Source organism: Megascapheus bottae, chromosome X (genome assembly GCF_031878675.1).
Source record: "Megascapheus bottae isolate mThoBot1 chromosome X, mThoBot2.hap1, whole genome shotgun sequence".
NCBI lineage: Eukaryota > Metazoa > Chordata > Mammalia > Rodentia > Geomyidae > Megascapheus > Megascapheus bottae.
The window spans coordinates 18,096,664-18,124,229 of record NC_143547.1 but is presented as its reverse complement, the minus strand read 5'-3'; positions in this window follow the sequence as shown (position 1 = coordinate 18,124,229).

Sequence of the window (27,566 nt, the reverse complement as noted above, 5' to 3'; positions counted from 1 at the left end):
CTCCCTCATCAGATGCCAAATTGATCTGAGGTTAGCCTTCTCCAACAAGCTCTGTTTCAATTACAGATCTAAGAACTCGCTAATGATTACTATTTAAATTAATAGCTTATGTGAAGTTTTGTGATATATCAATAGATAATTGCAAAAGCTTTGAAATACAAATATGCAACACAAGACAATTACAAAATTGGAGTGTATGTTTTCCTTCTTTTACCATAAGAGAGAATAGTGTTAGTTACTAAGTATCCATTTCCTTTTCTCTATTTGGAAAAAATGCATTTGTTGTCTTTTTTAAATATTTTTATTGTAATTAATAAAAGGGTTACATGATATTTGCCAGATAGAAGGTGCATTAATTCACATACATTGATACCCTTTCACATATCTTGGTCCCCATTACGCTCCCCCCAACCCCCCAATCTTGGTTTTCCCCCCTTCCCTATCCAATTTCAAATAACCAAAGACAAATACATCCAATATATCAGATAACAAAGTGAGATACTGTAACAATATGATATAACCAAGGGACAGCAAAAGAGGTGAGAGATAACATAGTACATTAAGGACAACAATCATTCATTATATGGCTTTTGTTTCAGTATCCTGGGGGTCCTTTCAATTAGCTTCATAGTATATGGCCTTATGTATCAAGGTTTTGCTCTATTGCAAATCTCTGCTAGGAGAGCCCAAGGTTTCTGATTATGACAAATGAGGGAAACCATTGAGCCTATATTCCTTTGAGTCTGGCTTACTTCACTTAACATGATTTTTTCTAAGTCTTTACATTTCCTAACAAATGGGTCGATGTCGTTTTTTCTGACAGCAGCATAGAATTCCATTGTGTAGAAATACCATATCTTGTTGATCCACTCCTCAACTGAGGGACATCTAGGTCGGTTCCATATATTGCTATGGTGAATAGTGCTGCAATGAACATTGTTGTGCTAGTGGATTTAGTGTGCCCTAGTTTCTGGATTGTTAGGTAAATGCCAAGTAGTGGAATTGCTGGGTTATAGGGGAGCTCTATGTTTAGCCTTTTGAGGCACTGCCATACTGCTTTCCATAGTGGTTGAACAAGTTTGCACTCCCACCAACAGTGTAGTAGTGATCCCTCCTGGCCACATCCCCTCCAGTATCTGTTGTTACTCGTTTTCCTGATCCTGGCCATTCTAACTGGAGTGAGGTGGAATCTTAGCCTTGTTTTGATTTGCATTTCTTTTATGACCAGAGATGTTGAGCATTTCTTCATGTGTCTATAGGCCATTTTTGTTTCTTCTTCAGAGAAGACTCTCTTTAAGTCTTTGGCCCATTTTTTAATGGGATGGTTGTTACTTTGGAGATTAGTTTTGGGCTGATTCAATTCTTTGAGCTGTTGATATATTTTATATATGAGGCCTTTGTCTGCTGTATGGTTGGTGAAGATCTTCTCCCACTCTGTAGGCTTCCTAATTAATTTACTAGCTATGTCCTTCGCCATACAAAAGCTTTGCAGTTTAATGCAGTCCCAGTTATCCAGCCTTTCTCTGATTTGTTGTGATTCTTGGTCCTTATTAAGAAAGTTTCTACCTGTGCCAAGGAGGCCTAGTGTATCCCCTATTCCTTCTTGTAAAGTGTTCACTGTGTCAGCTTTTACCTCCAGGTGTTTGATCCATTTGGAGTTAATTCTAGTGTAGGGTGACAAAGAAGGATCCAGCATTTTTTGTCTTAAATGACCATGTTAATTTTTTCTCCTGGAGAATTTTCTTTTCCCTTCCTTCCTTCCTTCCTTCCTTCCTTCCTTCCTTCCTTCCTTCCTTCCTTCCTCCCTCCCTCCCTTCCTTCCTTCCTTCCTTCCTTTCTTCCTTTCTTAGTTTGTTTCATTCTTTCCTTCCTTTCTTCCTTCCTTCTTTCTTTCCTTCTTTCCTTTTTTCGCTAGTCCTAGGCTTGAGCTCAATGCCTGAGCACTGTCCTTGGATTTTTCTCAAGGCTAGAGCTCTACCACTTAAGCCACCACACCACTTTTGGTTTTTTCTGTTTATGTGGTACCAAGGATCCGAACCCGAATCTTCATGTGTACTATATAAGCATGCTATCACTATGCCAAACTCCCAGCCCAACCCCTGGAGATTTTTCTAAACCTAGATATAACAATCACTTTTGGGCACCTCCAATTTTCACTTACATTCATCTTTTAGCTAGAATGTTTCAAAACTTGGATTTTAACTTAATCTTCCTCCAAGGAATGATGATATAATTATAAAAGATAGAGTTAACCAATTCTGTTGACAACCTGAGAATATGTTTACAGATTCATATCCTGCTCATTTTTATTGTTGATGGGGAAAAGTCAATGATCTGCAAGAGTTGAATTATATGTGAGGATGGAGTTAATATCTTTGAAATTTCTTTCATACCTTAATCTTTATTTATGCATTTTAGATCTGTTGTATTCACTTCATCAGATTTTGTGCAGATAATTGCTTGAGATGCATTTCCACACCTGAATTTGAGCTATAGTACCATTTCATTGCAAGCAGATACACTCACAAGTGTTGGGGACACCTTGGGGGCAGATATAAATTCAGATTTATCTGCATAGACTGTATATAGGTAATTGCTATTCAGCAGTTGTATTCATGTAGCTATGTGGCTATCTTCATAGCAGAGAAAACCTCTTTGAGAGAGAATTTATGTAGCAGAAACTTATGACTATAGGATTTTTGTTTTTCTGGTTAATTCTCCTTAGGAATAGATGAGCATTCCTACAGAAATAAAAATCTATCCAATAAGTTTTTTTATGGTATTCTAGAACTTTTTATTCTACCATTGAGTTGTCCTTCTTTATTGTATATTGTGATAAAAGTAAACAGAAAGAAAATTCAGCGTTCCATAAGGCATAGTGCATGGTCTAGCATTTGAATATGTCTTTGTGAAGACTCTGTGGCAGATTTCTCTATTTGGGAAGACCAAGGTTCATGTTGTAACAGAGATCACGGTATTCTATATATTTACATTCATCTTTAACAGGTCAAAATCTGCAAGATATTTCTGTTCTTCTGGGTAATATTGTAAGGTGATTTGCTCTGGCACCTCACCTTTATGCATTCAGAAGGGTACAGGTTCATTTTGACTGTAAAAAATAACATTATAAACACAAGTATGATCCATTGTTAAAATATATGTATCTCAAAATTATATTTTCATTTTCCTGTGGAACAATTGAATGTTTTAGAAACTAAATAGAATTTGATTTTTATTGATTTAAAGTGATTGTATATGGGGATTAATCTTAAATTGAAGATTAATTTTCCACAATCTCCTTCTTAAAACAATTTCAATGGGTTTTATTGTTATATATTCATGTATGTGTATAAAGTACTTTTCAACTATTTCTCATCTTGACCTTGTCCTTTTACTTCTCCTCCCCCACTGGTTTAACCAGTGCACTCCTCCCATTTACACACATGTCATTCTCTTGTTTTAGGTTTTTATCTACATAGGGAAAGAAATAATCAATTTTGAGTATACTATGATAAATACTCTGATGATTACTTCCTTATTAAGGCTTTAGTTTATAGTAAAAAATAACAAGCCCTAGGCAATTTTTTTTTACCAATACACATTAAAGAGATGGTATTTCCCATCTATTTTGACATACATGAGCTAGGAACCAGTGGCTCATGCCTGTAATACTAGCTACTCAGGTGACTGAGAGCCGAGGATCAGGGTTCAAAGTCAGCCCAGGCACGGAAATCCATGATACTTTTATATGCAATTAACCACCAGAAACCTGGAAGTGTCCCTGCGGTTCAAGGAGTAAGGCCATTCATTGCCTTGAGCTAAAGAGCTCAGAGACAGCACCTAAGCCCCATGCCTGGAAACAACATCTGAAATATGTAACATACACAAAATTTTTCAACCTGATTTTTTTTGCCAGTCATGGGGCTCATACTCAAGGCTTGGACAATGTACTTGAGCTTTCTTCAGGCTAGCACTCTACCACTAAAGACACAGCCCCACTTCTGACCTTTTCTATGTATGTGGTAGTGAGGAATCGAACCCCAGGCTTCATGCTTCTAAGAAAGTACTCATCACTAGTCTTGACTCCCAGCCCTCATGCTGAACTTTATACCAATATTTTAAGCATTAGTTATTTTTCTGCATGATATAAGCCTAAGTAGTAGAAAAATACCTAAGTCATTTTTCCAACATATTTGTGGAGTAAGCTTAAGTATATTGTTTCATTGCTATGAATGTTCATGGTTTTTGGAAGTTATTAGATACAACTGTACTGGAGAAATTTATTACCAAACTCTAAAAATTTCTGTGCAAACTTGACAATTTCATAGTCACAACTGAAGAGAGAGAAAAGTAGAGATACAATAATTACAATATAGGATCATAAAACACTGAACATCTCCAGAAGTATAAGGTAACAAATAATAAGCACCAATTCTCCTGTAAAGCACTTCAGTCTCAAAAATTCTATTTGTAAACAAAAAATGGTGAGTGAAGTATAAAGTCAAAGGACTAATGGGAAAAGATATCTAAAATATGGTTTTAATTTTTTTGTGCTATTAGGGATTGAACGTAGTCCTTGATAGTTGCTATTAAATTACTCTTATCATTTGATCTATACCCCCAAAGTTTTGTTTCTATGTTAGAACATCAGTTTAAACTCCAACCCATAATCTTCCTACCTTTGCCTGATGAGTAGACGTTATTACGGATGTATGGTATTTAATTGTTAATACTTTAATCACACTTAATATGTGCAATATGAAAAGGCTAAACTACGTATGTTTAGTTTTCCAGCTTTATTGAAGTGTCATTAATGAAGATTTCATTGTTCCTACAAGGATATACACTGTGAAATAATTACCATATTATATTAATCAGTACAGGTATCTATCATCACATTTAATTTCACTTGGTGTATGTGTATGGTGAGAACATATACGATGTATTATTTTAGTAAATTCAAAGTAATTGATACTGTAATCTTTACTATCCGTGCTATGTGGTAAAAGCCAGAAATTTCTTTGGTTCAACTGAAAGTTTGCACCACTTTTCCTAATTCTCCTAATTTCCTACCTGCTTAAGCAACTCAAAATCCACATTCTGCTCTGCTAAATTTTCTTTAGAGTTTTTAGACATATGAATAAGATCATATTATACATGTTTATTTTATATCTCATAATGTTTTACACTATCATCAATTACAGGATCTTCTTCCCTTACAATGGATGAATAATGTTTTTCATGTCTTTAACAATCAGTTATTGAACAGGTGTTTATATGTTGGCGATTATGAATATTGCTACAGAAAAAATCATGTGAGTGGAGAAGTCTCTCCTACTCGAATGCATTCCATTTGGATAGATAGCAACTAGGATATGTGAGCCACGTGTTAAATTAATTTTTAAAGTACTTCCATGCTTTTATTTATAATTGTATACATTTATATTACTCCCAGAACTAAGTTTACTCAAAAATAGAATACTCTCCCAATTCGTATTTCTTTTCATTTAAATTATTTAATAGTTTATATTTAGCTGATATGAAAAGAAGACTTAGGTTTAACTGGATAATGTGCTTCAAAATATATTCATGTAGATATTCAATATGTATAAATGCATAAACATTTCACATTGTTCAAATCAATTTGTATGTTTTATTTCCTCATATACATTATTTCTTATGTTAAAAAACTTTAAAAATCCTATATTTGTCTTTAGACAAAAATATGATGCTTTATTAATATTCCCAATATAAAGCTAGTATATAATAAATTCTTTTCTTCTAAAAGACTCTAACCTAGTGCCTATTGATATCTTTCCCATTATTCCCTCTCCCACTTTTCTCAGCCAATGGAAACAACCATAATCTTAACTTTATAAAGTTAGCATTAGGTAGTTTTGTCTTGTTTTTTCTACACTCATAATGTTGCTAATGTACGTGATCATGTTTACCCATCTATTGCACTCTCATGCCTTTCCTGCTCCAGTTTTGCCTTTTTGGATCTCTAATTTTTTTCCCAGGCAACATTGTATCATTGTTTCTGCTCTTTTGCATATCTAACTGGCATTAGTTGTTTTGAATTTCCTCAAAGACAGCCATTCTAACCAGAGTAGAAGGGAATCTCAGTGTAACTTTTTATTTCATTTCTTGATGGCCAACAGATGTTGAATTTTTTATGGATTTGTAGCTCATTTTGTAGTTCTTCATTTGAAAACTATCTACCTGTTAATTTCTTTTTTATTTGCTGTTTCAGTTTTAATCATTTTACATCTTTGTATATTCTGGATACCAATTCCCTGTCCAATAAATAGATCACAAAGATTTTCTCTTATTCTGTAGACTATCTTTTTACTTTGTTCAAATGTTGCTTTTGCTGTTTAGAAGTTTTTTTTTAATTTGCTGCAATTAAATTGATCAATTGTTGCTTGTAATTCCAGAGCTTTTGGAGTGTGATTCAGAAAGCTTTGCTTGTGCCTGTAACATGAAATCTGTCCTCTTTTGTTTTATTTAATTGGTTTTTAAAGTTTTAGCTGTTTTTTCTTTTAAAATACTTATTTTTATTTGTAGCAAATATTTCTCTTTTTAAAATGTATTTTATTGTCTGGATAATGCATAGAGAGGTTACAGTTACATACGTCTGGTAATAGGTACCTTCCTATCTTATAGTTTCACTTTTTTATTTTACTGTTGGGGTGATGTACAGAGGGGTTACAATAAAATTCATCAGGTAGGGGTCATTACTTCTTGAACATTGCAACCCCTTCCAATGTCTTTTTTCCCCACTTCCTCATCCCCACCCCTTCCACTCATCTTCCTTTTCCCTTACATTCCCCTTTTCAAATAAATAGATGTTTGTACCACATTCAGATACAGTAACAACATGAAGTAAAAAATAAGGGGAAAAGAAGAGAAAAGAAATCCCATCACATAGTACAAGAACAACAATCACAAAGATAAACCTCTTGTTTCCATATCCCAGAGTTCATTTCTCTTAGCCTCATCCTATATGACCATAAGTACCTAGGTTTTGAGCTATTATGATCCTCTGCTAGGAACATCCTACGTGTATACTGTTACAAATAAGGGAAACCATGGAGCCTATGTTCCTTTGGGTCTGACTACCTGAACTTAATATGATTTTTTTCCAAGTCCTTTCCATTTCCTTAAAAATGGGGAAATGTCATTCTTTCTGATAGAAGCATAGAATTCTATGGTGCAAATGTAGCACATCGTCATGATCCAATCATCTACTGAGGGGCATCTGGGTTGGTTCTATATCTTAGCTATGGTGAATAAAGCTGCATTGAATATGGTTGTGATGGTAGGTTTAGTATGTCCTGTTTCTGGATATTTGGATAAATGCCTAGAAGTGGGGTGGCTGGGTCATAGGGAAGCTTTATGTTCAGTCTTTTCAGGAACTGCTATACTGCTTTCCAGAGTGGTTGAGTTTACACTCCCACCAACAGTGCAGTATTGTTCTCTCCTGACCACATCCCCACCACCATCTGTTTTTATTAGATTTCTTGATCCTGGCCATTCTAACTGGAGTGAGGTGGAATCTCAAAGTTGTTTTGATTTTCATTTCTTGTATGGTCAGAAATGTTAAGCATTTCTTCATGCGTCTATAGGCTATTTTTATTTCCTCTTCAGAGAAGTCTCTAAGTCTTCAGTCCACCTTTTAATTAGGTGGTTGTTTCCTTGAGGATTTGTTTTTGAGAGATTTAATTTTTTGAGCTGTAGGCATATTTTAGATATGACCTTTGTCTATTGTATGACAAGTGAATATCTTTCCCCACTCTGTGGGTTTTCTATTTATCTTGCTGGCTATGCCCATTGCCATACAGAAGCTCTGCAGTTTATTTTTCATTGTATTTTATTGTAGACATAATGTATGGAGAGGTAAGTTACATTTGACAGGTAGTGAGTAAAATATTTTTCGAAGCTTGGATACCCCTTCTCATGCTTTTGTCCCCTTTTTCCTACCCCCATCCACTACCAATCATCTTGTTTCCCCCTCTTTCCCTTCCCTATTTCAAATAAACAAATAAAGGTATATACAATATACTAGTTAGCAAAATCAGATAATATAACCACATGAGGGGAAAAAAGAGAAAGATAATAATTTAGTTGGATTTGAGAAATAGATCAGTTTCCAAAGATTTGCTTAAACACAGTATTACTCAGGAAGAAGAAAACTAATTGAAGTCCCTAACAGTTCCTAGTTTGTTGATACATATTGGCTGAGGGCTAACCCTGTCCACAGTCAGTTTTCCATTTCAGGACTGTTTTTTGTAAACAAAACAAAAAACAAATCTTTCCTGATAGTCATTGCCATATATAAAACCTTTGCAGTTTCTGGACTAGGCAGCTATCTGCTTGCTCCACAGTGCTCCTCCCCCAGTTGAGAGCAACATAAGAAGAAAGTATCCATATCTAAGAATATCTCACACAGGCACGAATGAGTTGGAAAGAAAACCCAGCACTAAATTCTGAAATAGAGTGAGAGAAATAAGGAACTTGGGTACACTACATGTAGAAATTAAAGTGTCACCAATTTCTCACCAATAAGTTCATAACTAACAGTTAGGGATTGGAAAGGACCCAAAACCACAGCCAGTACTCAGAACCCTCGAATCAACCATATACTCATGGTTTGGGGGATGTGGGCATTGAGGATCTTTAAGTTTTGAGATTGTGATTTTTTTTTGCCAGTCCCAGGCTTGGACTCAGGGCCTGAGTACTATCCATGGATTCGTTTTTTCCCTCAAAGCTAGAGCTATACCACTTGAGCCTCAGTACCATTTCTGGCTTTTTTTTCTATGTATGTGGTGCCGAGGAATCGAACCCGGGGTCTTCGTGGATGGAAAGCACTCTACAAATAGGACAAATTCCCAGCCCCGAGATTGTGATTTTTTAGGTATTAGACCTTATGGTTTTTGTTCTTTGGGGATAATACTTTTGAAAATTATGGTATTCGGGCTTTTGTCTTTGGGGATTAAACTTGACACTGATTTATTCTTGGGGTTTGTGCTATGGTGCCCTTGTCTCCTGGACATCACTGAAGGAGGATTAAAAAACCTATAGCCTAGTTTTTATTGCACTGTTGTATGATACATAGTGTTGTCCCTGCAACAAGTTTGAGTGAATGAAACTTCATACTAACATATAACCATGTCATATAACAATGACAAGTTTTATTTGCTGTACTGCTATTTGTCTTATGATTTCATCTTGTCTTTTCTTGAAATTCATTGGACCTATTAGTAATAGTTCTCTATTTGTCTTTTGCTTATGAAATAATTTTATTACTATTGTTTACTATAATTTTACTAGATCCTTGAAAATAAATGGGTCCTAATGCCCAAGCTCCAATCTATATATTCTGTTTGTTTCTCCTAGATTATAAACTCTGTGGGAGCAGGGAATTCATTTAATTCTAGGCTGTCTCCCAATACCTAGAAGAAACTTGACAAAAAGTAGATAGAGAATAAATATTTATGGTATAGATGGAGAAGTTCTTGAATTTATAACACTAAATGTCCCAGTAGGAAACAGATGGTACATTGAAGTGAAGACAGTTCAAGGAATTTTCTTTATAAAGGGATAAATTTTCAGGATAGAACAGATACCCAGAACTAGAAATAACAGATATTACCAGCACTAAGTCCCAGTAGACAGAAAATCAGAATGTTTTTCACTGTATATAAGTAGAATATGGAGAAGTCTCTGTCCATGAGAAACAACAAGCTGAAAGAGAAAGAGGGCGAGAGTAAGAGAGGACAGATATGAGAGAAAGGAGAAAGTGGAGAGAGGGGAGATAATTCCCAAAAAACCCGACAGGCATTATAGTTCATTGTAACCTCTTCCTCTGGAGATTTCCAAGAGAAAACTTTACCAAACATCACCAGGTATGAATTGAGACAATGGGGATCATTATATCAATATTCCCAGGTAGTATATGAGCTGAAAGGGGTGTTAGAGTGTTTTCTGGTCACCAAACAGAAAGTTTCCAGAATGCAAATGAAAGTACTTAATGAAAGTATTATCTTTATTCCTTCTAGCTTCTACTGAAGTAACTGCCTTCTTATTTCTGAAGGCAAACTTTTATTCAGACACATGTAGCCCTTTTTATCTACAAGGCTAGAACCATTTTTCAATTGTATTATATTACATCAATGATAGTTTGTCTTCTCTAGATTTTACACACAATGGGTCTGAACTCTGTTCTTATACTGTTTTCTAATCCTCACCTATTTTGGTGTTCATGGGGCTTGAAGACTGGGCCCCTGAATACTGTCCCTGAGCTCTTCAGCTGAAGGCTACTGCTCTACCCTTTAGAAACGCAGTGCCATTTCTGGTTTTCTGGTGGTTTATTGAAAAAGAGTCTCACAGACATGCATGTCCTGGCTGGCTTTGAACCAGGAGTTAGGATTATGGGTGTAAGCCACTGGCACCAGGCTGCTCACCTTTTTTCATGTATCATGCACTGGTTTCTGTACCTCTCATTTCTGCCCTTTGGCGGTATGGAGTCATCTTGACTCCAAAACATTTAATATTTTGCCATTGTAAGAATTGTAGCCTCACTAACTAAACAGCATGCAGTATGACCTTTCAAGTTACTGCTGTTTTTCCTTCACTTTTCTGGTCTAGATGACATTTCTTATCCATTTTGTATTTGATTAACACTCATTATCATTCAGAACTCAAGTTGAATGTTCAACTGGATCCACCCTCATTTTTCAGAACACAAGGATTACCTCAACCTTTTTACAATCTTGTTAAAATACTATGTTCCAACGTTACTGTTTTGCTCATCATCCTGTGAAAAGATATTTTCAGATTTTACTAAGTTGTATTTTATTGAACTTATTTTTCCTAGAACCCAGCATATATATTCAAATGAGTGAAGATTACTAACCTCTTCAAGATATCAAATAGTATTGCCTATTCATCCAATGTCATACTAATATAGAAATAACATAGACTAAATGCTCTGTTTTGTAGACAATTATAAATAGCAAACAATTTTGAAATACTATTATGTTTATGTATTTGGGGTCTCCAACAGTTCTGGGAAGAAATACAATAATGCATCAGTGAATGGAAGTTGTTGTATTCCAATAAAATCATATTGGAATACAAATGAAGTTAGGACAAATTTGGACACTTGGTTATGGATCAAAACACTGAACTGTGCCTGGGTGCTGAACTCTTCATCTCAAGGTTACTGCGCTACCCATGGGCCTGGGCATTGTCCCTGAGCTCTTCAGCTCAAGGCTACCGTCATACCCTTGAGCCAAGAACCACTTCCCATTTTCTAGAGGTTAGAGATAAGAGTCTCAGGTCATTTTGTGCTGGGCTGTCTTTGAACATTGATCCTCAGATCTCAGCCTCCTGAATAGCTAGGATTACAGGCATGAGCCACCACGCCCGGCAATATATACTTGTTAATGCAGATTCTACACAAAAAGAATGTTTTCAAATATATTTGGACCTTCAGATCTGAATGTTTTAGCTCATTGACTTCCAGATGATAGCTCCAACCTGATGTTATTTAACCTAACTTGTAAAAGACAAAGACAAAAAATATTCTGTGAGGTGGGGCTACAGAGTTTGTATCACAGATACAATAAAATAGGTATGCATCATCATATATCACTGGAAGCTGGCATGTTTATACCATATCCCACAGCTTTTGCATATGTTTTCTTCTATTGTCTGGATAATTTGTTTCTCTTAACATGTTACAAATCTCTCCAATTGGATTATAAATCCCTCACAGTGTAAATCTCTCACAAACTTTAGGCTCACTCCCAGTGCCAAATTCATAACAGTGACTTTTATACCCAGGTCAAGATACTCAATTTCTGAATTAGCGTGGACTTTGCTATATTCTGTCATGAGAAAGTACTTTGCCCACTCTGACAAGCACTTTAAATGTTGTAGCTGTTCTTTCAAGTGAAGACATGTGTAAAAAATTACTCAAAACAAAAGACATTCCTTTACACTACTAAAGGACAAATCACAAACCACTGGTTTCATCTTGGTTTTACATGGTAAGGTATGAAACATAGACTTAAATAAATGTCAAGCAAGATTACTGAGACACATTTTGCCAAAATACTCAGAGCTGTGAAGGTTATGATAGAAATCCACAGGTCTCAGAAATGTAAGGGATTATAACGATATATAAATAATACTAAAAAATAATTTTTGCATTTGCCTTTTAATGTAACATGGCATTGTATAATCAGGATATACTTCGTTAGGGAAGAGAGTTGTATTATTTCAGAAAAGTCATACCTTCAAATTGATAGATAATAGCAGTATCTTTGTATGGGTCTGTGATACTAACAAAACCAACAAATATATCAGTTAGGCAAATAATACTAAAACATTATAAGTTACAGTAAATTATCTCTGGTCACAGTACAAAGAACCATGGGTAATTAACATGACACTTAATATTCCCTCCAGCGTGTATAATTATCAAGTAGCCAGAGTCACTTCCAGTTGTAAGTATCCGTATTTGGTGCCTTGTAAAGTGGGAGAAAAACATGGGAAAGAAGTAATGTGCTCACTACCCAACAAATGTAAATGTAACCCCTCTATATATCACCCCAACAATAAAATACAGTGAAAAAGGAAAAGCCCATGTCTCCCTGACCCCTCAAGTGTTAAACCTAAAGTGCTTATAGGAGCTAAGGTGTTGAAAAACTTAAGCAACCTACAGCTGTAATTGCTTTCTGTTGAGAAAGTACAGGTTGCCAGTAGTTCTTCATTATATTCTTCTCATTGTTTACATTGAACCAGAACTCATAAGCCAGTTTTTTTTTTATTGTCGGGTAACATATAGAAGTGTTACACTCCTATTTATCAGGTAGTGGGTATATTACTCCTCGAACATTAGTACCCTTTCTCCTGTTTTTCTCCCACTTTCCCTCCCCCACCCCACCTCAATCATCTTGCTTTTCCTCTTCCCTTCCCTATTTCAAATAATCATATAAATGTATATATACTATACCAGGTAACAAAGTCAGAGACAGTAACAACAAGAGATAAACCATAAGGAGAAAAAGAAATAACTTCATATAGTACATTAAGAACAACAATCACAAAATAAACCCCTTGTTTCCCTATCTTGAAGTTCATTTCGTCATAAGCTAGTTTTTGTTAAATGATTGAACCCTTACTCAAGGCAAGCAGAGTATAAAAATAACCCAATAAATACCAGTATATCCCATTACTTTACCTTCTCAATCTACTCATTGTAGACATTTTCCATCTAAGAAGATAAATGTTGGTACTTGATTATTTTGATTATTAAACTTGGTGTAAGAGACAGCAGAAGTTTTCTTAATCAAAGGTAGTAATGCAACTTTTTATTCTTAGTGCAGTTTAAACCTTTGAATTCAAAAGTAAGAAAACTAGTATTACAGTGATTGTCATTCAATAGGTCCATACCCAGAGGACTAGTGTTTTATGTGTATTTTTAAAAGTCATGTGGAATCTGCATATCAATTGATGCTTAAGAACATAACAGCATAAAACTGGAGCTCTCTTTCCCATGGTAACACTTACTTTTCATCCTTACGTAGACCTATTTAAAGCATTTGGGATTCATTCATGGTTGATGTACATGTGTAACATTGCTATTAACAGCAATCAAGACAAGAATATTCCCTCTTGTGAAATCCATAGAGAAAAGCCAAATCACTCTGACAGCAGAAGAGAGACCAGCTGTAAATTTTGTATTTGCTTAAATAGTAACACAAAAAGCAAATAAGAGAAAAAGTGTTGGTTTTCATTCGCTTGCAACAAATCTACTGCATTTTTACGATTTATGGTGAAATATATAGAGATGCTTTTCTTTATTGCCAGGCTATTGTATTCTTCTTGTAAATGCACAGAAATAACTTTTTCTGCTAAAACTTTGATTTGCTATAGAAAATGTCCTATACTTAACCACATTTCTTTGGGGATAGCTATATCCATAGAGGAACAATAAATAATTGCTCTGTACCAAGGATTGATAACCAAACCCTTAACTTCATGAGGCTTCCAGTTTATGAAAAAAAATCAGTATTTGTATACAAAAAAACTGCAAAACAAGGAAGTGCATTGAAACAATCCATAGAATGATTTGAGCACAACCCAAAGCCAAGTATTACAAGGAGACCATATTTTAGTGGAATAATAATTCTCCTAATAGATTTCTCTTAAAGAATGGCTGTGGATATCAGTTTGAATGATTGATTTCTGAAATCCTTGGCTTTATTGTTCTTTCAGAATCTGTAATCTTAGGGTTAAGTAACTCCTGATAGCAAATTTTAGCATCTGCCTTGAACAGATTGCTAAAACTGTCAAACATAGAGTGGCAAGAAATGATGGACAGTGATAGAAATGTATTTCTGTCTCCATTCTCCTTTTCATATTCTTATACTGATTTATTTTGAGATATGGAACAAGTATATTAGATACCATTTTATAACATTTTTATTGTGCGTGTGTGTGTGTGTGTGTGTGTGTGTGTGTGTGTGTGTGTGTGTGCGCGCGCGCGCGCACGTGCACACGTGTGTGGGCTTGGATGAAAGGCCTAGTGTTTTTATTTGGAATTTTCACTCAACAATGGGGTGTTATACCACTTGAGCTATACCTCCATCCATAATATTAATATTTGGTTTTAAAGGAGTAAATTCTTTCAGTTCTCCCCATTTAGTATAATAATACTGGTTATAATCTTTATTCTTGTTTCTAGTCTATTCTCCTGAAATGATGATGGATTTTGTCAAAAGCCTTTTCTGCTTCTATTGAAATGATTATGTGATTCCTGTCTTTGACTCTGTTTATTGCTTATTGCAATTATAAATTTGCATGTGTTGACTATGGTTGCATTCCTGGAATAAATCCAACTTGATCATGATACATGACTTTTTAAATGAGATTTACAATTTTCTTTCCAAATACCTTACAGAAAAAAATGAATGTTCAAAGAAAGTGATCTATGCTTTTCTTTGGTTATGACTTTTCCTTGTTTTGGTATTAGTCTAATATTTAAAGAATTAGTTTGAAATCTTCAATTCCTTTTCTATGTTTGTGAATAATTTGAGAAGTATTTGTGTTAATTCTTCAACAAAGGCCTAGCAAAACTGAGCAAAGACTATCTCTCAAACTAAAATCTTTCTGTGTTAAAAGATTGTTATTACAGTTTCTATTTCATTGCTCATCTTTGGTCAATTTTTTTTCATTGTTTGTTTTTTTGGTTGTAGGCTTTCACTCAGGCACTGGGCATTGTTCCTGAGCCTCTCTCTGTTCAAGGTTAGTGCTCTACTACTTGAGCCACCTTGCCACTTGAGGATTTCAAGTGGTTTATGGTGATAAGAGTCTCATGGGAACTTTTCTGCCTGAACTAACTTTAAATCATGATCCGCAGATTTCAGCTTCCAGAGTACTACAATTACAGGTGTCCTGTGGCTCATGCATAGCTGTTCTTTGTTTTTTTTTAATATCGGCACAATATTGGTAGCAAGCACATTCACAGAGACAAATATTCTACATTCTCAGGAGAGTAAGGGAAAATGTATGAGATTCCCTGAGCCAAGGCCAGTCTCCTGTCTAGGGGGCTCAGATAGTATAACTGAGAACAGGGGATTGTTTGTTCAGCATCCATCAGCTGAACATCAACCATAGGCCAGCTTATTTCTTAGATGGTTATCCAATTGTGTTGTGTCTTCTTGTTTTGTTTCTTTATGCTGTTATAGCTAATGATGGGTAATGATGTTGATCTCTGATTGTAGCCATTCTGCTGTTCTCTCAAATACTCAAGCAAGTTGTGCCTCATAAATTGATATGGTGCCACTGCTCCCAACTGTAAGTTAGCAAGTACTTTGGCTAATTTCTATTCTAGTCGGGGACCATCTTCATTTCTCATGAGAGAGATGTTATCTCATTGGTACTGCTACTCTTCTCTCATGTCTTCAAGGTCTGGGCTTTCAGCAATTGATTTTGTACAGGCCACTTGATCACCTAAGTGGAGGCATTGCTGTGTATGTCCACTTTGCACTCTGTGGCACAGTTCTAAAGCTGTAGACACTACCCCACCCACTCAACTCATGACAACCTAACAAACATAAAAGAGCAGTGTCCCAGTTCCACCAGGGAACATGTGAGAGCCAGCTCAACTCAGCTCTGTATTACTTACTCTCCTGGTCCTTGAGGTCATAATGCCACCTCAATAGGTTAAAGCTTCTTTTAAAGGCCCATGCAGTTGAGGGTCATCTCAGTCTTGAGACTGCAGTGCATTTGCTTATCTATACACTATCGTTTGCCAGCATTAGGACCTAGAAATGGGATCAAAACTTGGTAGGGCTAACAGATGAAAGGGCTGCCTTGAGATGGGTGGCAACAGGAAAGCTAGGTATGGTTTGACTTAGATAATAGTTGCAAACAAAACTGGCTGCAGGGGACTTCCAGGCAAAGGAGGCATAAGTACTGACATACTGCCATATCACTCCACTGTGTTATAGACACTGACATTATCTTTTTCTGACTTCCTGGGCAGATCTTGCCATCTCATGTTTCTTGAGCTTGCTGTTTACCAGGTCTTAGAGGCTCTCTTTCTCCAGCATTCAGGCCTAAGTAGATGCAGTGCTACCAGAGATGCTGCATCTTATGGACCTGCAGGATGTTGTAGAACTTGAACTCCAGATGTCAAAACTGCTTCTCTAGACCCTCTTTATAGTTGATGTCCAGGGTTCTATTACCACTCAATACCCCTTTGAAAAGGATACCCGCCTGGTTGCCACTCTCAAGGTAGCACTTGATCTGTAACATCTACAGGTCATCCTCATAATTCAGTATCAGTGAGTCACATTCTCCTAGTCTTCTTTGTCCTGAATTGGGAATTCCAGTCCTACAGGCATCCCCTTGCAGGCCAAACTTGTGCTGGCTCATGGGAAATTTGTGGTCTGTAGGGTCTTGGTCATATTTGGTACCCTTTCATTGCTAATGCTCTTTTGAGTCATTCCCAGCCTGCTGCCTAGGTCCTGGTTGTTGATCCCATCAGAAAATCCCTTTTCTTGATTTCCAGCTTGCTTTGCAGGGAGTTGAATTCAGCTTTCAAGTATGAAAACGCCCCTCATTCTCAGACTCAAAATCATTTGTGAACTCATTCTGGTCACAGTCGACCACCAGTTCAGTAGGTGTTCTCAGGAATAGCTACTAGCAAGAAAATACTTGTGTACCCCTTACTGGATGGCCACTGCCTCTTCTCAGTTCATTAGTCTAGATGGGTCAATCCCCCGACAAATTTAACCAGTTATGGCTTCAATGCCATTAGGATTTGCCTTTCTGACAATATGAGGTCAAAGTAGTCTAGATGGCTATTTTCATACAAGTCCACCTCATACTTCAGTTAGTTCATATGGTCTTTCCCTGTGTGTGTCCCTTCTATAAACTACTTTGTCATAATATTTATGGCTAGTAGGAGAAGTGAGAGAGGTGGTATAGCTTCAGGTGTCTCTTGAGTTAGGGGGTAAGTGTAGCTTGTCTGGTGCCATAATGAGCTTAAAGGTGATATTTAACTCAGTGACACTACCCATCAGCTGAAAGGTTGTGGCAGACGTTGATGTTTTGAAAGCAAGGGAAGTATCTTAACACCTGGATAACCAGACACTCCTTGAAGCTATGTGGGGCATCTAGGTTTGTTCTGAAGACAGCTGGGATAGTTTTTTCCTGTTGATACAAAACATCACTTTATACTTCTCCGCCTATTTCTAAAACATGCATATATCATGTCTCCTGGTACTGGCAGGCAAGCAGGAGAGTACAGTAGGAATCTGTAAACATCTTTCTCTAGCCAGTGTGTAGGAGTCTGCCATTATGCTTTTGTACTGGTGAACATCTCCTTTCTAGTTGGCAAGCCTTGAGGATAAACTTTTTAATGAAGATGATATCTCAGTTATAATTAACTATTATTTATTATTGAAATTATCTTAATCTTATTATCTGACAATCTGTTTGCTGGATGAGACCAGAATTATGCTCATATTTCATCTTTCTACATCCAGTATATAGCATAATATTCAGATATAAGATTTAATTAAACAATTTCTTGACTGAGTAAATATTTTCAGGATTTTTGGATAGAGGTCTGTTTATTAAGGAAATATTTGTCTCATTTTTTACAAATGCTTCAGTATGTTAAATAGAAAGGGGAATCAGATTATATGCACAAGAAAATTAAACATGAATTTGACTAGGTCATTACAGAAAATGGTAAAATGTTTGTATTGGCATATGTCAATCCCTGTTTTAAGTTTTCTAGTTAGATGGTTACAAAATTATTTGCTTAGATAATAAATTTTCTAAAAAATAAAATTATTAATGATTCTACTGAACTTGTCCCCCATAGGTTAAACCTTTCTTATACTTTGCACTTTTGATAGAAAAACGTGAATTCAGAATTTTCTTTCTTCAAATCCTGTTCCAAAGTTTTTATATTCTTGATAATGCCTAATGCTTTCTTAGAGAGTATGGCTGGGTGCCTAATTGGAACTTAATAAATAGTTAAATGTCTTCTATAATTAATAGATGCTGCCAATAAGAGTTTGGCAAGCCATCAATTCTGTCAGTTGATGGTTGAAATCCCTGTCAGAGTCCCAAAGCAATGATTATCTGTTTTGTTGACTCAAGAGAGAGCAAAGTGTTTTAGGGCCTGCACGTAGTAGAACTGGCATTCTGTTTGAAAATGTATCTAAAACATATTCTTGCTCAGATGGAGCGCTGTTGAACTTCTTCCCTGTGGAGTGAATTGTGGGGGATATTTGAGTATGTAATTGCTTGACTGATGGATAACGAGACAGGGCCAATGAGGCTGCATATACTCTTGCATATTCAGCTTCTTTCAGACCTACAACACTAAACACTGTAAATCAGTGTAATATGTTGGTTGAGGTTTGATCTGGAGATTTGATTTTGTCAATATTGCAGTGGCAGCATGTTTTTTGTCATAGTAATATACTTTCATAAGGCCAGTTATAAACCTCCTACCGCTTTATTTCTGTTTTCTCAACAAACTGTATAATCCTCATCATTCATACATGCAAAAACACACTCACAGACACACTCACAGACACACACACTCTCTCTCTCTCTCTCTCTCTCTCTCTCTCTCTCTCTCTCTCTCTCTCTCTCTTTCTCTCTCTCTCTCTCTCTCTCTCTCTCTCTCTCTACCTTTATGCATTTGCATACAAAAGTTTGCACTGGTTTTCTTTTCAACATCTAACATGTTATAATTTGCTAAAAATCAATGGTTTGAGACCAGATTCTGCTTTTGTCCTCTTTAATTTGGGTGAATCCAAACCGCTGTTGTTTTCTTAGTTGATTAGATTAGGGTTTAGACCAGTACATTTACCTTCAATTCATCTAAATTCAAATTTAAACTACATTGCACAGCTAATATTAAAAAAATAGTCAGGTGCTTCACACCTGTAATCCTGCCTACTCAGGGGGCTGAGATTCAAGGATCACTATTCATAAACAGCCCAGGCAGGGAAGTCTGTGAGACTTTCATTTCCAATTAACCAATTAAGCTGTAGCTTAAATGGTAGATGGCTAGTCTTTAGCACAAAAGCTCAAGAGCCTTGTACAGGCCCTAATTTTAAGTGCCAGGAGCAGGAAAGAAAAAAAGAAGAAAAAGAAAGAAACAAGTGAAGTATAATTTACTATCCTGGTGATTCACACATTTAATCCCAGCATTTCAGAGGCTGAGTATGTAGCATCATAAGTTTGACCCCTTCGTTGGCTACATAGTAAAGCTCTGCTTCAAAAAGAAACAGAACATAATTATTAAATTATCTTTCATACAATACAGCTAAACTATGCTACTTCCTATTCACTTGGAGAAAATGATTGTCATAATATTTTATACTTATTCTATGTTTTTCTGAAATGGGAATTTTAGTAATTTTCTTAAAATAGTGCCCAATATTTAGCATGATTGACTTTATAGTCCCCTTTTCAAAGTATAAATGTATGTTACACTTGCTTATAAACATTTTTAAGGAATGATAAATCCTGAAACTTTTAACATAGTTGATTCCTAAGATTTAGAAATAGGAACAGGAGAAGTAAGAGACAAAAAAATGGAGTTTTAATTTTATAATTTAATCAAATCTTTGTTTTTATATTTTATTGTCTATATAACCTGAAATTAAAAATAATTATGACAATATAAAAATTTCAATGCTTTGTTATTCATTCATTCATTCAACTCGTACTCATTAGGACTTTACAAGTTCTAGCTCTTGTGAATCAAAATAAAAATAATTCCTATTTTTAAAATATTAATAAAAATGAATAGGACAAACATACAAATAATTTAGTACTGTCTTATAAAATCTGAAAATCAATACTGCGTAGTGGTTAATAATTTCAGCTGTTACTATCCTTATTCAGATACTGACTTTATTATTCATTAGCTGTATATCTTAGGGATACCAGAAAAATCTGTGTATTCTATTTACATAATCTGTACAGTGGGAATAATTAAAGTATATACTTCAAGGTATTGAATGACCAAGTCATTGAGTTAGTATTATCAAATTGCTTAGAAAAGTGTTTGGCAGAGTAATGCAATCAATAAGTATTAACCATTTATCCTGTTGATCCCAGAAGAACATACAAACCACCATATTTTCCTGTATTAAAACAAGTATATTTATTTTTAATTATTTTTAAATATTTACACAAAATAATTTAAGCATTTAAATTTATTAGTACAGTCCATCCTGATCAGATCACACTGGTTTCTATAAAAGAAGAAATTAAAGAAACTTTCTTCCATACTTAAGCCCATTTAAAGTATTTAAGTTTATATGTAGGAACTTTTCTGCTGCAAGAAGAGTAGATTTTCTCCTAGGCTTGTTAACAATCATCCAAACTATCAGAGTATCATTTGGTTTGTTCATTGTTGAACATTTGTAAATAATATTTCCAAATATTTAATTTCCATGCCATTTCACATAAAAACCAATTCCTGAAAAGTCAAAAGGATTAAACATGGCCAGGATGGCAAGTATATTGAGTTGTAGGAGAGATTCCAAAAGTCCTTAAATGAGGCCATTGCTCTTATTTCACCAGCACACTTGTGGACTTCAGAATATGGAAGAACATAGGAAATGCACTTGGGTTACTGTTTGTTTTCAGTTTTGTTCATTCACATGCAGCCTAAAGTGTTTGAAGGTATGAATGCTAGTTAAATGGAGATGAGTGTCTGAAGGACTTTTCTTCCCAAACTAGCTTTGAACTGTTATTCTCAACTCTCAGCCTCCTGAGACATTAGAATTTCTGGTGTGAGCCATGGATACTGGGAAATGTTTGAGGTTTTGACTCCTGATGAAAGGCATCCTGAGGGAGTAGCTGAAGTAGCTGATGATAACGTGAAATCATAAATAGCTTACTCCTTGTGCCTAGAGGAATAGATATTTATCTTGTAAACTATAGGGAGCCACTGATGATTATAAGCAGGGGAATGAAGTGATCAGAGCAGATCTTTGGAAAGACCAAGATGGCAGCACTGGGTGTGTGTGTGGGGGGGTGAAGTGTGATAAGTTTTATTAATTATATTTGAATGTATACATCAAAAAATTCTCCTTATTTATTTAATACATATTTATTTGACTGAGAATTTTGATGGGTTCCAAGATGACAATTTAGTTTGCTTGTCTTAGCACTAAAGCAACTTCTATTGTTTCTTCTAGTCTGTAGAATGTCTATAGAAAAGTTCATAATGAATTAGTAGATTGTAGGAAGTGTTTTGTTTTTAAAAAATTCTTCCTGCCTTCCAGGCACTGGGGGGCGCCCTCATGCCTGCAATCCTGGCTACTCAGGACTCTGAGATCTAAGGATCACAGTTCAAAGCCAGCCAAGGCAGAGAAATGCCTGTGAGGCTATCATCTCCAATAAACTACTAAAAAACTGGAAGTGTAACTGTGACTCAAGTGGTAGAGAATTAGCTTTGATTAAAAGTCCTCAAGGACAGTGCCCAAACCCTGAGTTCAAGCCTCACAACCTACAAAAAATTCTTCCTGAGTCAGACCCAGTGGCTCAAGCCTGTAATCCTAGCTACTCAGGAGGCTGAGATCTGAGGATCAAGGTTCAAAGCCAGCCTGGGTACAAAAGGCCCAGAAACTCTTATCTCCAAAGAACCTCTACAAAATGGGAAGTGGGGCTTGACTCAAGGGTAGGGCATTAGTCTTTAGCTGAAGAGCTCATGGACAGTACCCACGTTTAGTTCAAGCCCCATGACCCACAAAAAAAAATCTTCCTGACTTTATACATTGCTTTTCTGTGGATTTCAACATGGATATATAGGCATCTTTTAATTCAAGTCAGAAAAAATTGTGAATATTTATTCATATTGTTTTCTGTCTTAGTCAACTTCATTTCCATAACATGTAGGATAAATTGTTCAGGTTACATATCTTTGAGGTGTGTTAATTTTCTTGAGTGTTTTATATCTACTTTTTATCTTTGGTGTTCATAGATATTAAATTCAGGGCTTTATAGTGGATATGCAAACACTCAACCAACTGAAACAACCACAGTGCTTTATCGGCTTTCATTTGTTTGGCAGGTAGAGTCTGTTGAAATGCATTCTTCCTAACTATATTTTCTGTATAGCTGGAGCTAGTACCATAGGTCAATAGGACCAAACTCAGGGCCTTGCACTTGCCAGGCAAGGGCTTTTCCGCTGAGTTAAATCCAAAACCCTGAAGACTGTTTTTGATATGGGGTCTTGCTAACTTTTGCTTGAGCTTGCTTTGTCTATGATCCTCTATTATTTTTTCGTAGTCCTGGGGCTTGAAGTCAGGGCCTAACCACTGCCCTTGGGCTTTTTCTCAAGGCTGGTGGTCTGCCCTTTGAGCCATAGAACCTCTTTCAGGTTTTTCTTTCTATGTATGTGATATCGAGGAATCAAACCTGGGTCTTTGTGCATGCTAACATTTCCTTATGTTGCTAATTAGAATTTTTTTGGAAGTTTTTTTCTTTGGAAATGGAATACGGCCTTAAGTATGAATTAAAAAAAAGCCTTTTTCATTAAATTTACAATCACAATACTTAGTTAAGGATTTAATGTGGGTACAGACCTATGAATAATGCATTGTACCTTGAAGGATTTTTTTGTTTGATATGCATGCTTATGATTCCTAAATTACAATCCTAAACAGTATTTGGATTTAGTTTCACACAACATGCTAAATGATTTATATATGCCACTTAGTTAAAAAAGTGTTTCTTTTTGGATAAACATTATAAATAGATATGCTAGCATTATAAATATGACTTATGGGTTATATACATTTTTCATTAAGGGATTTAAAACAGGTGAGTTGTTTTAGTAGTCAATATTAAACCAAGCAATAAGGCTACATGAAATACCTGTGTGGGAATGTCTAATATCACTTAAACATGTATATATATATATATATATGTTTTTCTCTTGAAGCCTATTAGAAACTGATAAACATTTCTCTGTGCCAACATCTCTTTTGCTTCTTTTCAGTATTTGTAAAAAGATAGTGAATCATTAGAGTAATCCCATGAGTGAGTTTAAACAGTTATTTCGGAGACAGAGAAAAGAAACATCAGTGCAGCTGAGATTTATTTTTACCACTTTGACTTCAAGGTCAGAAGCAATTTTTCTTTTGTATGTAACAGCAATAAGAAAGGTGAAGGTTAGGAATCAAAATCCATAGGCTTTTATCTTATTACACTTTATGAAATATGAGTGTTTTTAAAAGAAGAAAGTGCTGGGCAAGGATATATTTGATTTCAATCTTGAGAGAATGTGAATGGTGTGTGGAGTATCACATATACAGTATTGCTTAATCATTTTTCCAGTTTTCTCATTTGCAATATTAATAAAATGAAATATACCTCAGGGTTTTATGCAATTCTCGAAATTTTTTAGTGTTTTAATTGTAAATTAACTATTGGCAATCTGAAACTCTGAACATTTGATTCTCAGATTATGACATTTAACAGTCATGATCAGTAATTCCTCATCATGCTAAAATGTTAAAAATTGAAAGAATACCATAAAATACAACATCTACAATGGAAAATATTTGAGGTAATACAGAGAAAATATTGCATATGAATAAGATGGTCATTTGAGAAATTTGAAAATTTTAAGAAAGCAATTTTTTTGCCAGTCCTGATCTTTGAACTCAGGGCTTGGGCATTGTCCTTGGACTTTCTCAAGGCTAGAGCTCTACCACTTGAGCCACAGCACAATTTCTGGCTTTTTTTCTATGTATGTGGTACTGAGGAATCGAACCTGGGTCTTCGTGCATGCAACGCAAGCACCCTATTACTAGACCAAACTCCCGGCCCCCAAATTTCTTTTTAAAAATCTAGGATATATCTTGGTAACCCTTCTATTAATTACAATAAAAATATATGGGAAAAAAGAATCTAGGATATTATCTTATTATCTTAAATATTTTACCTTGGAGGAATTTTATCACATTGGAAAAGAAATTGTTGAAGTAGTTAGGTCTGTGATTTTACTACAAGTTTAGTTCCTTGCTTAGATTATTATATGGAACTGAAAAATCGATAGGGGCTTGAAAGTTTCACGAGGAAAAGCTCTAAGCTTTACAAATAAACTGAAAGGAAAAACTGCCTCTAAATAATTATTTTGAAAACACTGACTGCCATTCTCTTGTTTTAAGTTCATATGGTTTACATTTAATTATATAACGCTACACAGATATGGTAAGTATTTAAGCGATGAACCAAAAATGAAAATGGGGCTGTGTCACAAGTGCTAGAGTGCCAGCTTTGAGCATAAAAGCAAGGAGACACTTCTGAGCCACTGAGCTCAAAGTTCAGTACTGTTCCACACACAAAATATTTCTTATTCATTTCCAGTTTCCTGTGCCTGAGTTTATAGCACCCATTTTCAATTATTTTTATTTTTTTTATATTTTCACTTGTTATTTCCATTGGAGTGTCCCAAATATTTAAGTTGGAGTTCACCCAAATTTGGTATACAAAATTTTGACTGTCTTTTACCCCACTTTTCATTAATAGTTTTCTTTTATAAAAATATTTTAATTATCTTTAGTTGTACAAAGAGGATTCAAGTGAACATGTCGGCGTTTTAATACAATACCTCTTTATACTAGGGAGTCAATCAAAGGCTTCATGTATCCAGTACAAGTGCTCTACACTGAGGTATACTTCTAATCTTGCCTTCAGTACTTTGTTGATAGGTTTTTAATATCATCAGTTTTTCTTCTATAACTTCCACTGCAAATCTAGTATATATTTTTTCTTTTGAAAAAAATTATTTTATTTTTGGGTTAATGTATAGAGGGGTTACAGTTCCATTCGCCATGTAGTAGGTACATTACTTCTCACACGTTGATACCAGTTCTCATGTTTTTGTCCCCATTTCCCTCTATCCAAGTATAGTATATTTTTATCTCAATCATTGTATTTTTGTCAATATTGTCTTTCAGATATATTTTAAGTGTCTTGGGTTGTATAAGTTTACTTTAGTTTCTTGATATATTAGCTTTCTAATTTTATCAGTAGTATCACTTCTGGTTCAATTTTCATTATACCTTGTTCCTTTGAATATATAATTTTGAAATCTGTTCCTAGATATATAGAATTTACTCTTATTGACTTGTAGATACTTCTGTCTTGCTATTACTGTACACATGCTCTTTTCTCTCTCCAAATTAATGTATTAATTTATTTAAATCTCAGTCTTCCAATTTGATAATATATGGAAATAGGAATTTGAGGGGATGATGATGTGATGAGTTGAAGGCCTCATGGTAGAATTTGTATTCTTTTAAACAAAGAAATGAAGCTGGGCCAGGAGTTTTGCCTAGTAGTAGGGTGCTTGCCTAGCATGCACGAAGATCAGGGTTCAGTTCCTTGGTACCACATACATAGAAAAAAAAGCCAGAAGTGGTGTTGTGGCTCAAGTGGTAGAGTTCTAGCCTTAAGAAAGCCCAAAGACAGTGCCCAACCCTGATTTCAAGGCTAAGGACTGGCAAAAAAAGAGAAATGAAGGGGCTTAATGCTCTACTCTCTATCCTCTGAAAAAACAAAGTTTATGGCCCTCCCCACAAAGTGATCATATTCATACACTGAGTTCCAAATTTCCAAGATCTGGATTATGACACGTGTGTGTGTGTGTGTGTGTTTATGTATATTACTTCAGTAACATACTCTCTAGATAGTACTTTTTTCATGGCAGCATGTTATGATTTGACCGTCCATTCCAAAAAGCATGATGAGTTTTTATTGCCATTGTAAAATGGTTGAGGAGCAGCAAATTTGTTAAGCTATTGTGTTGTAAGAAAATTGTTCTCATGATATGAATGTCCTTATGTCAAAAGTGAGTTAGTATTTTAATTATTAGGGTACTGCATATTTTATAAAAAGAATTTAGATCTTAGCTAAGGAAGCTGAGATTTTTGAGGTTCATGGTTCAAATCCAGCCTTGGCAGGAAAATATGAGACACTCTCCAATTAATCAGCATAATTTTGGACTTGATGGGTGGCAAAATATTAGCTTTGAATGAAAAAGTCAAGTGAGAATATGATAATACTAAGCCTAAGTAAGGACACCAAAAGAAAAAAAAAAGAATGAAAAATTACCCCCACCCACCTCTACCTTGGTCTGACTCCTGTCAGTAAATGGGGCCCTGAGAACTTAGACCTTCCTACATCTAGAACTATGAAAAATGACTCCTCCCAATCAGTTTGTAATTTTCTGTTTCACTGACAGAATGAACAGGTACATCTCAAACTGACAGATAAAAACTAGCTTTATTCCAACATGCAGTTAAATTACTTGTCAAAAATCTTAATCCATCCTTTGTAATAAATAAGTTTGTAAGACTATTGCAGCTTTAGAAATGACTAATTTTACATTGCAAATGATGCAAAATCCTACTGAGTACTCTGTTTAATATTAATGAATTTTGAGATTTTGAGGTCTGTCCAGCAGAAACATGAGCCATTTCTAGCTCTGTATAACTTTTAGTTATTTTCTCTAATCGCTTGGGATTATTCTTTCTCATTTCTTCATTCTTTTTACCGATATGTAGGTGGACACTCCAAAAAGTATGTGCTTATCTCCAGAGTTCTGTCTCTGTGTACACTCTCATTCCTAGTACTCTGCCCTGCCAATTCTAGTTATATTGATGTCTCTAGATTCACAGTTCTATTTTCTCATAATGACAGTATTGCGTCTTGTTGTTCTCAACCTTGAACCACAGCCTCTAAACTCCATGTCAATATAATTAGAGTGCCCATTTTGCTGTTAGTTTTAATTTTCCAACAGTGCTGTCTTTTGTTCTCTGATACCTAATGTAGTTAAGATTGTCACTATATGTATGTGTATTCTATTTTTACCTGATTCACATATGAGTATCAGTCTGAGTTGTTTTTATTTTGCTGTATCTTGTGAGAAATTGTCATTTATTTTAAAGTATGTTATTGTAAGTCCTAGAAGACAGATACAGAAAGAGATA